Below are 12,073 nucleotides of genomic sequence, written 5' to 3'. Positions count from 1 at the left end.
GGACAGTCAAACTCATAAATCGAAAAACATCGCAATGACTTAAAACTCAAACGACAAACAGACAAACAATAGCACACATGACACAACATAGCAAAACTAAAGAATGAGCAACACATATCCCACCAAAAACTAAGGGTAATAATAGCTTCGTTGTGAGCAGCAATCCTCTATCAAGGAAATCATGATAAGAAATACACGCACGTGAATATCGTACTAATTTGGATTTATACACTACGTATGTAGGCGCTGCTGGAATGTTGCTACATAGAAAATTATTGTAAAATTTCTAAAAGTATACAGATACAAGAGTGCAATGAATCATTTAAATGGCTCCGCAACATAATTGTCGGGAAACCATCATCCGCCATTCAGTCATTTCCTTCTACTGACTAAATGCCTCAACAGATTGACCAAAATGTAAGGTTGTGAGTGACTCCGGGTAGCTACGCTCCTGACTACATATGTAATTGAAAACAAATGTACGATTAACAATGAACGACGACAGTTACATAGCATTACTGCATATTCATCGGGATTTCAGTGTGAATATTGACAAAGTAATAGAGAAGTTTCTTTCTTCCAAGACCCAAAGAGTAGAATTTGAACAATTTTGAGTAAATTCTTATCAAAAATATGAGTTGTTTATTTGTTACTCTATTCAGAAGATTTATTAATAGTTTTACATTCATAAATTTTTATCTACATATACGTGTAGCTCCTCTTTTAGCCGTCCTATGACCAAAAACCGAAAAAAAACATTTTTCTGCAAAATAGGGTCCCAAAATATTTTTCGACTCGCTTCGCTCGGCGGAACTTGCTTCCACGTCGTTTCTTTCTAGCTACGCCCCTGGAGTCTACTATATTGCGTAACATATGAAGTGAACGTTTGGTTCCCCTCCGCTTATTTTGCCAAAGTAAAGGGCTTTGGACTTTGAAAATTTCATCTCATAGTTGAGCATTTTTTTGGCCTTATCGAAGAATAATGATATTGTGCCAAAATTTAAAAAGATTACATCGTTGCATTAAGAAAACAAAGACAAACATATTTAAACGTAGCAGTTATACTGATATCTTTCAACAGTTTTAATGTGTCTGTCAAAGGTCTGGAGCCGTAATTAATAGGTGCCGGTTTGTTACTGTGTTAAATATTTGTTTTTGGTTGATTTTTTTGTATATTAATAAGACTGTTGGTTTTATAGTTCGAATTTCATAGCTGAGTATGCGGTGCAGTGACCTACAGTTGTTAATTTCTCTGTCATTTTTTTCGGTCTCTTGTGAAGTGTTGTCTCTTTGTCTGTTCGGTTAAATTGTCCCCTTTTAAAATTTTTAAACGATGATGACTGATGTACCCATATTTTGATTACTTTATTAATTGTGACTGTTTATTTAACGCATCATGTAAATATAACGGAATTTGATGAGACTGTTATTAAAGTGAGAGGGTTAGCGCTATAGAACCAGGTTTAATCCACCATTTTCTACATTTGAAAATGCCTGTACCAAGTCAGGAATATGACAGTTCTTGTCCATTCGTTTTTGATGCGTTCATCTTGCTGTCCACTTATCGTTCTAATAGATCAATTTTCTTTACTACTTATAAAAAAAAGAACGAAAAAAGTGAAAGAAAGTTGATTAGACAACAACACTTCATATTAAGCCAAATGATCTCTAAAACGTTGGCAAATATGGTTTCGTTTACTTTTCATCATTGGCCAGAGGTATAGGGGGAGGGTTGAGACCTCCTAAACATGTTTAACCCAGCCGCAATTTTGCGCCTGTCCCAAGTGAGGAGCCTCTGGCTTTTGTAAGTCTTGTATAATTTTCAATTTTAGTTTCTTGTGTACAATTTGGAGTTAAGTATGGCGTTCATTATCACTGAACTAGTAAAATTGAGAATGGAAATGTGGAATGTGTCAAAGAGACAACAACCCGATAAAAATGAAACAACAGCAGAAGGTCACCAATAGGTCTTCCATGTAGCGGGACATTCCAGCACCCAGAGGCGTCCTTCAGCTGGCCCCTAAACAAATATATACTAGTTCAGTGATAATGAACGCCATACATAGTATATATTTGTTGAGGGGACAGCTGAAAGACGCCTCCTGGTGCGGAAGTTTCTCGCTACATTGAAGATCAGTTGTTGACCTTCTGCTGTTGTCTTTTCTATGGTCGGGTTGTTGTCTCTTTGACACGTTCCCAATTTCCATTCTTAATTCCATCTTACCGACGTCTTTTTCTCGAATATGTCGTATGAGAATAGGATTTCAAAATTGACGGATGACGATCTAATTATTTTTCAGTTCTGAAATTGATTTCTTGACCGAGACATCCCTAGTTTGTTATTGAAAGTGTTTTAAACCTTATTTTTTCAAAATTTTGAGTTCATAATTTGAACTTCGTTGTAAACTGGTAATGATATTGATGACTTTCTGTTATAGAATCTATGGATAACAGTCATATTTGCTTATAAACAATTATAAGGTGTAACACCACTAATTCAGGCCTGGCCAGAAAGCACATACCAGAAAGTAGTACATATTTAACACAAAATAATTTCTACGCATGGACATACCTTTCAAAATATTTAGAATATGTTATTAATTTTGGTATCAAATGAAAGCTGCATGACTGGTGATCATTGTAGAACAATTTTTGACTGATAAATTTGAATAATAAAAAATTGACATGAAAATTAAAAAGGAGGGTACATTTTGCCTTTTTGTCAGATCGGAAGTACCTGTTTTGGTACATCCGAAGTTCCGGGAACTGGTTCTTTCTTATATGCCATGTAAGGTATATTGATTTTTTCAGTACAGGACACCAGAAGGTGTTGCTTTGACATGTAATGATTGTCACTTTATTTGAACTTAAAATAAAAGAGGTGTGCCTGCTTGAAACGGAGGAATTTAACATAGAAAGCAATGGGACCATGAATTAGTGGTGTACTTCCATAATGTCCCAAAGTTAGAACTGCGTCAGTATTTTTCGTAGGTTGGAGAATTTTTGTTTTTTGCATTACGTCTATACTGAATGCTTTCGATTGAGTAATACACATTTCGGTGCAACATTTGCATTATTCGCCAATCTTTTTTGTAACGTTTATAATATTTTTAATAAATTTGTAAATCCATCTGTAATTGGTTGCAATATTTTGTCCGCTTTTGTCCTTAAATACAAGAATGAGTAGTCCCTCTTTAAACATATTTAGTGCTTAGTCTACTTATATTCCAGTAGCCCCTCGATACGGAGTAAATATCCCAATTCATACAATATTTCAGGATTTGTATTTTCTTACATGGTTTCCTTCATAGAGGGTTGCTGTTTACAATGCAGATGGGCTATTTGACCAAGAGTTACAAGTCGTTAAGTTGAAACCATCCCATCGTAAATTTTACAAACGCCATCATGGGTTAGTTTGCCATTATTGAATTCTGCCTTGGGCTTCAAATCTTCATAAAACATGAACAAGTAATTTCAAACATATATATCAATGCTGGACTGTTCAAAACAATGTTGTTCTGGACATATCACATATTTTTATCAGTTGATTTACAACAAAGAATCATATCAATGAAATTTCCGGACTTGCACACTCACTGCCTCCATCTTTGAAAACGTTCCATAATGAATGAATGAACACATTGGTTGAAACACTTCATTACAAAAATTGGTATTGTCAATCATACCAAATGCATGTTACGACTTCATTAGACTTATATTTGGCAATCGAGTGAAAATCAGTGTATAAACCGAAAATTATCCGAAAATTGCACAAACCTACCTTTGGTCATGTAAAGTGATGTATGCTGCTTACATAAAACTTTATACCAACAATGAGTTAATATATATATATACGTCAACAAGTTGTTGGTTTTATTTTTGGAACATATTGACTGTAAAAAAATGATATAAAATTTTGCATCGATCATAATGGCATTTAATTGTTATTCTCTCGTTTACTCAATTCTCAATAATATGGTAATATTCATAAATTAGCTGTTGAAACTTTTTTGAATTTTTTGAAATACTAAGGCTTTTCACCTCAGCTGTATTTGGCAACACTTTTATGACTTTTGGTTTCCAATGACTCTCAACTTCGTACTTTAATTGATCTTTTACTGATGGTTCTTTTTAGACGAAACATGCGTCTGGTGTTCACTAAATGTAGTCCTGTAATCTATGATGATTTTATTTATGTGTTGAAGCTTTTAATTTTGCAATTTGATTAACGACAAAGCAATTTTTCAATGAAATTTGAACGAGTATAAGTTATCGTGACGGGGACTTTTCCGTTGTGAATATTCCCATGTTATTTTCTTCTTAAATTGGTTGTCATTTATCTTGAAAGTATTAACTACCATTCCAGCTGAAAAACTTTGTTAAGTTGTCGTTTACTCTGTGTTATTAAGTTAACTGTGTGGATTGGATGTGCCATCATGTCAATCGAAGTCGTTACCTTTTTTTCTGTTATTTTAGGAGGTTCGACACTCTATTTCATAATAGCTGGGATTTTTAAATTTTAATTTGATCGATAAAACTGAAGAAAATAAGGGGACCTGAAAAAGTCGAAAATACAAATGACAGGTTAGTGTCCATGTGTTTTTGAAAGAAAAATATATCATTGAAAATTGATGTCACTGCGAAAAAGAGTCTCTCTAGACTTTCTCTAGATTTAACATTGGCATTTTTTTCTGAAAGAAACTATGAAACAATAGTTAAGATAAAAGATTAAATGATTTTTTTCAGAATTGCTTTATAAACTGTATATGATAAAATCATGAACAAAAAAGTAGACGCTAACGGGTGAAGATTTATTGACACTTAATAGACAATATAAAAGGATTCCGATTCTGAGATTGTATTTTCTCAGACCTTTTAGAAAGCTTTGCAACAGCAGTAGTTTGGACCACAATGGTTAGCTTTCCAGGTACATCCACCACTACCGTAACCGTAGGTCTTGAAGATAACTGTATTAGAATCAGGCTGTGCAGTCGATGGGTTATCTCGGATTCTATTATGATTTTTACCAACATGGTATCCATCGAAGCAACTGACTCTGAAAGTATAAAAAAACATGTTGTTGTAATCTGTCATGTTATATCTGAAATATCTGATGGTTTGAACTCGCTACTTTATCACAACAGCCGCATGCACTACATTAAGAACAATACAAAAAATGCAAAATACAGCAGCATGTGTTATCACCAAGACGAGAAAGCTTGCAATTCAAAGTATAATTTTTTTAATTATATGCTGTGCTTTGACCGGTATCGGCCCTGTTTACATACAGGAACAAAGAACATACACGTGCCTGGATTATCTCGCTGTTCAGGCTCTACACAACTACTGCTGATTCCAACAAAAACAACAAAAACAAGATGCACGATGAGAGACAGTTTGATTAGGTAGCAGCTTTTTTTCAATTTTCTGACAACTTGAGACAATGAAAGTACTAGAGCACTTTTAGGAATATAACAGTTGTTTTCCATTCGTTTGATTTGTTTTATCATTTAATTTTGCCATTTGATTAGAGCCTTTCCATTTTGAATTTTCCTCGGAGTTCAGTATGTTTGTGATATTACTTTTTAAACCTCAGCTAAAAACTTATTTTTATCGAATTGATTTATAACATTTTTCTATCATGTTTTGATATCTGAATTGAGAAACTAGTTAACAGTGTGCCTTTATAGAGAATTTCATATGCAAACTTTTACTTGTGAATTTACTTTTAAGAATTAAGGACCCTTTTTTTGTTTCAATGCTAAATTATTTGAAATTTTATAAAAAAATCCACAGCCATTCCTCTTTTTCCTCAAATATTTGACAATGCTGTGCTTGATAGGTAGAGGATTTGTGCATGCCGTGTTATAAATGATGACGTTAATAAATTTAGATATTGGTTACACGTTAAAGTCTCTGGATTTTATGCCCCAAAAAATGTTTATATTTGTCACAAAATCCCCATTTTCTATTAAACAATAAGTAATAATGCAGTAAATGGAGTTTTCCTTTGGTATATGTACACAATGGTACATCTCTATAGTTCATTAACTTTGCTGTTTTGATATATTTACACTTCGAAATTTTCTTAATAAACATGGCTACCGAAGTAGTCATTAACATACATGAACATGATATTGCTGCTACTTTCATTTTCAGTTAAAACAAGAAAATATATCTTAAAGGTCTTTTTTGAAACCAGGATAAATCGTTTTCATTTGAACATATTTATGAGTATTTATGATTTATATTGTTTGATATCTTTGGCAGCTAATTTAGTTTAATTTGAAAAATAGAATATTGAAAAATAGCATACAGTGGTAATTGTTTCGTTTTGCTTTCTTCGTTGGTATTCGTGTAAATAAATAAGTATGCAATGCATGTTTAAAATAGCCAACGAAGATAATGTAGTATCTCGACAAACTCTGACTACATGTCAACTAAGTTGAGATGGCCATCAATTATAGTATCACTCGAAGAGACCTTTAATGTAAGTCTACACAAGTTCATCAGAATTAATGAAGTAAAACACACTGTGTTAATCATATACTTGTATCCTATGTTGTTTTGTAGTAAAGAGGGACGATAAAATTTCCCAGTGAATACTATTAACAAAATTCAAAGAAAATAGAATAAAAGAAGAAATTATCCCGGTATGTTTTTGATTTAGTTAAATGTCTGTAAAATCAAACGTAACTTAGTATATAATACTAGGTCAATGTCAGAAAAATGCAGCTTTTTGTATGAGTCTGAGAAACTGGGGAAGGGCGAGGTTTTGTCGAGCTTTTCCAAAGTTTTGCGCCGAATACAAAAAAGTTAATATTTTTTCTGATATTGACCTTATATTGTTTTTTATGTTACAACTTAAAATAATACATTGATAGCTATTTAAATTTTAAAACTAATTTCAAACTTATTTTCTTCCTTTAAGGAATCCCTGATTGTGGAAAAAGTGATTCACAATTAAATTGACATTGCACAAAATATAGCTGTGATACTTAATTTAGGAAATAAATACATCTTGTTGCAGTATAAATCATTGATATATATACAATTATATTTAAAATTTCATTAAGAAATAAACAAAGTTAATACTGACCGTGTTCTCTGATTACTTATTGAAGCCAGTATTGCATTCTTTGCACTAGCACATATATTGTTGCAAGTATCCGCTCCCCTCGCACAGTCTCGCCGAAGAGCAAATACCCAGCCTCATGACTGACTCGCACAGTAAGATTGCGCCATCTCATCAAAATAGTTGTAAGTCAGTCTTCCATCAAAACTCTTTGGTAACAATACTGAAATTGTGTAAGCAAGGTTATAGAAAGCCAATTGGTATTTGAAATTGATCTGACCTTTTTAATGACATGAATGTGTAATCTTTTTAAAATGTACAGTGTGTGTGTACTTTTTGAGTTTTGTTTTGATAATATCAATAATAATCATAAACCAATTGATCAGAGAACAATTGAAAGTCCTGTCACTTCTAAGGATTATTTCTAATATGTTAATGTCAAAAATAGGTTTTTAATTTCATTTCCAGTGTCTTATGAAAGCTTATTGTTAGCTGATTCCAAAAGTATATGGTTTCTTTACAATTCTGTTTGAAATAAGGGAGATAATTTTTTCTTCCATTCTGGTTCTATTTGAAAGTTTATTTGACACTGCTTTCAAAAACAAATTGTTCTATAACCTTTCACCTAAAATTAGTACAAAAAATGTCCCTTCTGCCTTACAAAAGGTCACTTCGGATTAGCTTTCACAAAGTCATATGGCTAGATACCTAATGCTAGTCATATGGCTTTATGATGTATAAGTATGAATTAAAAGCAAAGGGCAAATAAAGAACGTCAAACTAACATTTTACCTTGAACTCAATAGCAAGGTCATATACCAAAGACATCAAAGCTAAAGACCCTGGGTCTTTAATTGTATAGTTAATGAGGTATATCACAGTATGCATCATTCTATATATAAGAGGGGCAAACACTCCTATTTTGTTGTCTTAGCACCCTTTCAACCAAAATATAGGAGTTACGACATACTGCAAATTACAATTTAGTATGCATATGTTGTCAATATATTGTACGGTTTACGAAAAGAAGTGAGAATGAGCCCAGTATAGACCTTGGCCTTAATCTATATTTTTTGGACCAAAGACCTCAAATAAAAAGGCTCTAGGTCTCTATCACTTATTGTTTACCAGTTAAAAATGCCTATCACTTATATCAAACGCATGAGGGGAAATAACGCCTATATGGAGTCTTCAGAACACTGCGATGAAAACCAAACCCAACATCATTAAGATATAGCGAGCAGTTTGGTAAAAAAAAACTTGTCGTAATCTTTTACTGTTGCGAAGGAGTAGTCGACACAATAAATACCGTGTTTGGGGAGACAACTGTTACAAGAAATACCGTGTTTGGGGAGACAACTGTTACAAGAAAAAGTTTCTGTTAAATAGGATCAGTTTCAAAAGTGCACAAACTGTTCGATATCATATACCAAACATCAAAGCGACGTCTTGCACCATTATAAGATTGCGAAAGACAATAATAATCAGAACAACATCTAAAGGTAAAGTGGAAAGACATGAAATTAGAACAAATCTAAAGAGCTTTCAATAGAAAGATGGAAAAACCTAAAAAATCAAAACAAAATCAATAGGTCTTCCAGTCCTAGTGGAAAGGGGGGAAGACCTTATTAATTAATGAGAATATAAGCTAAAGGTCTACCCACAGAAAAGACGTCAGACCTAATAATGATAATAATTATGAAAGAATTTTTTCAGTTTTTATTTCTTAATTTTGCGTGCATTTTTGATATGTCGGTAAACTCGTGATACCTATCAGGATTAAATTATGAGGGCACCAGTTACGCGATTTGTCTACAAAATACTACTTTTTACCAGTATTTAGTCTTATTTGGTTTTTTTGTGGACTTGTCCTATTCCAAATTGAAAAGATTTGGAGGAGTAGAAGTCCTCGTGACGGGGGATGAAAGCGTGCGAACGCCAATTCACATTCTTACTGAAGTTCCTTTATTCATCCCTCCTCTCCCTCAGTGTTTACCTGTTGACTTGATTTGCCTCTTTATCGACTTTCGAGATTTAAACATAGACACGGATTTGGCTATACTTTTTGGACCTTTTGGATCATAGCTCTTCATCCTTTATATAAGCTTTGGATTTCAAATATTTTGGCCACGAGCATCACTGAAGAGACATGTATTGTCGAAATGCGCATCTGGTGCAAGAAAATTGGTATCGTTAGTTTTATCTTTAACTACTGCCGCTAAATTTAATAGAAGTACTAAATCTAAATTAGTATGATAACATTGAGAATGGAAATGGGGAATGTTAAAGAGACTGGGGCTGAAAAATACAAAGAAGTTTTCTTCTTTTTCCTTGTTCTATATGCAAAAGAGGTCATATGGATTTTTATTCTTGATTCAAGAAAAGAATCGTCCATGGTCTTAAAATTAACATGCATTCATTAATTCCTCATTCGAAAACTGACATTTTTTATAAATGTCTAAAATATACATGTATATTACAAAAGTTAATAAACTTTAAACAAAAAAAGATAATAAACGATATATCCGATAAGAGTTTTAGGTCAACAAACCGGACGGATGTAATGATGAAAATAAGTGGTTAATTTCAAAGGTTTAAAGAAAAAACGTAGATCAAAAACTCTAAAACAGCATATAAGTATCAAGTTAAAATATGGATCCGGATATGTATAATGTTAGCCAGTCAATACGCAATCAATTAAAACAATAAATCACAAAACCGACAGAACCTTTAACGTGTTTGTCAGACTTTACAACATATGCCTAATGTTACGTTGAGTCGAAAGATACCAAGTTGATTTTCAAACTGACAAAAATGACAATAATAACAAGCACGTGCACAACATAAAAGGTAAAATTAGCAGTAATTAGGAACTACCTGTACAGGTTTATATGTGCGCTTTTCAGGAAGATATAAAAAATCGCGAATATTTGCACGACTTCAATATCTTAATAAAAATGATAATCAATTGAAACAGATCAGCTAGTGATATGCCTTGTTTATTAGAAAGTTAAGCCTATCGAGTATCAACCCATGAAACAATTTACTTTTTATGGTATATTTATTTTTATATCATGTTTGAAAATTATAATAGTTATTCATCTGGCCAATTAAGACGATGAGATTTGAAAACAAAATATGCGTTCCTTTGTTTTCTTGGCATAGTTGTCTTTATCGGTTAAACAGATTAATAGTCTAAGTTTTGCAAACAAATGGTTTCATTATGGTCAGATTTCGTCAATCTGTAAGTTATCAAAATATTGCTTTAGTTGAAATAAGACACAAAACATATGTGATTTGGTTTTAGAAAATATTGCTTTTAAAAAAAAAAATTGTATGATTGCCAAAGAATGTTTAATGAATCAAGCAATTTTAAAGACAAATACAAAAAACAACGCCCTCGAAACTTGACAGAAAACATCAAATCACGTTATTGCTGATTGCGACACAATGTATTGGGTAACGTATATGTAAAAATAAGCATTTATAACGAATTAAAACTATAACATATGAAATTAAATTGATAACATTCAAAACTTTCATTTAACTTACCACAAACGAATATACTCAGGAAAGTTGTTTGGATATTCATTTTTGTATTCCGTGCAATTTAACTGCAACCAGACTATCGAAACGACAAGTAAAGATGTATTATCCTTTTAACAATTACATGTAAAACCCTTTGATTGGCTATCGTTTATTCATGTGTGATGTTGATTGGCTATAGCGTTTATTTATGTGTTGATTTTGCTGATAATTGAGTGTAAATGATATTGTAATCAGTTTTTTAATTGAAAACTTAAATATATTTTGTACGGAAGACAAAGTAACAGTACATTGGAATAAAATGAAAAACGACCAAAAAGATATGTAATTTACAAAAACACAAGATAGAAATCTAACGACTGAGCAGCTCGAACACTAAAAAAACCAAGGTTATTAATAATATCAAATGGACAAGAAGTGTTGCTATCAACATGTTAGTACTGTCAACTATCAATTTTAACTTTATATAAGAAAACTAATATCAAACTCATAAAATAAAATAAGAAAATAACTTAAACTAATATCAGCATATAAAATATAAGTACAAATAGCGACAATATTCTCTAATTTCAAAACATATCTTGGCGTGAAACATTTACTCTAAAAATTGATGTGGAGTTGAGTATATTTCGATTTGTCATTAATCTTACTGGTCCGTTCTTGCCAGTGTTACATATAATTGGTTGTTATTGGCTTTATCGCTGACTTATGAATATAACTTTTGAAACGGTTTATGGATGATATATGTATACCAAGAAGTGTATCATGTTGATGTATGACCACGTATCGATTCAATATTTTACATCTGTTTTGCTTTCGGATTCTCTTAGTGGTTTTCGCAAAGTTGTCACAATGACAACACTGAAGAGAAAATAAAAGCAAAAGAATCAGAAAGCAAAATATTAGATACAAGCTTCGATCTATTTTTAAATAAAATTGAGAATGGAAATGGGGAATGTGTCAAAAAGACAACAACCCGACCATAGAAAAAAAACCAACAGCAGAAGGTCACCAACAGGTTTTAAAGTTTACATAAAATTTATTAAAATTGACTCTTTGCTGCATAAACTATGCTCGTTGTTTGAACAGTTTATTGGTCTAATGGTTCTTTTTATAACACCGCTATTGATATCTTAATTTGGTTCACGTACTTTACTTGGCCTGAAAGTTTTCGAATGGAGCACCACTGATGAGGCTTCTGTAGACGAAACGACCGTTTCGTGTACAAAGATTCAATTCTTGTATCATAATGAGTGAATATAAAGAACGCAAAACGTGAAAATAAGTAACATCGAAACAAAACGACTACGGTACAAGGAAATAAATTTCCTGTTTTCAGCTCTTACAATAAAATATGTTAAAAACATTTCCTTTAACATGAACATATAAAACACCACATGTACTATTAAATTATTTTTTTTGGTATCCGGCTATGTTAAAAGGTTTATTTTT

The 12,073-nt window shown here is 32.3% G+C and overlaps 1 long non-coding RNA gene across 1 annotated transcript; it reads right to left on the bottom strand.

The window, feature by feature from the left end:
* Window positions 1–4,796: 4,796 nt before the first annotated feature.
* Window positions 4,797–10,781, bottom strand: LOC134696179 (uncharacterized). The gene is made up of 3 exons (XR_010102910.1): window positions 10,628–10,781; window positions 7,100–7,298; window positions 4,797–5,056 (listed from the first exon to the last, which is right to left on the bottom strand). It is a non-coding gene; the product is annotated as an uncharacterized LOC134696179 (long non-coding RNA).
* Window positions 10,782–12,073: the final 1,292 nt, after the last annotated feature.

Source organism: Mytilus trossulus, chromosome 14, assembly GCF_036588685.1.
Source record: "Mytilus trossulus isolate FHL-02 chromosome 14, PNRI_Mtr1.1.1.hap1, whole genome shotgun sequence".
Lineage (NCBI taxonomy): Eukaryota > Metazoa > Mollusca > Bivalvia > Mytilida > Mytilidae > Mytilus > Mytilus trossulus.
This window is presented reverse-complemented; position numbering and strand designations above follow the sequence as displayed.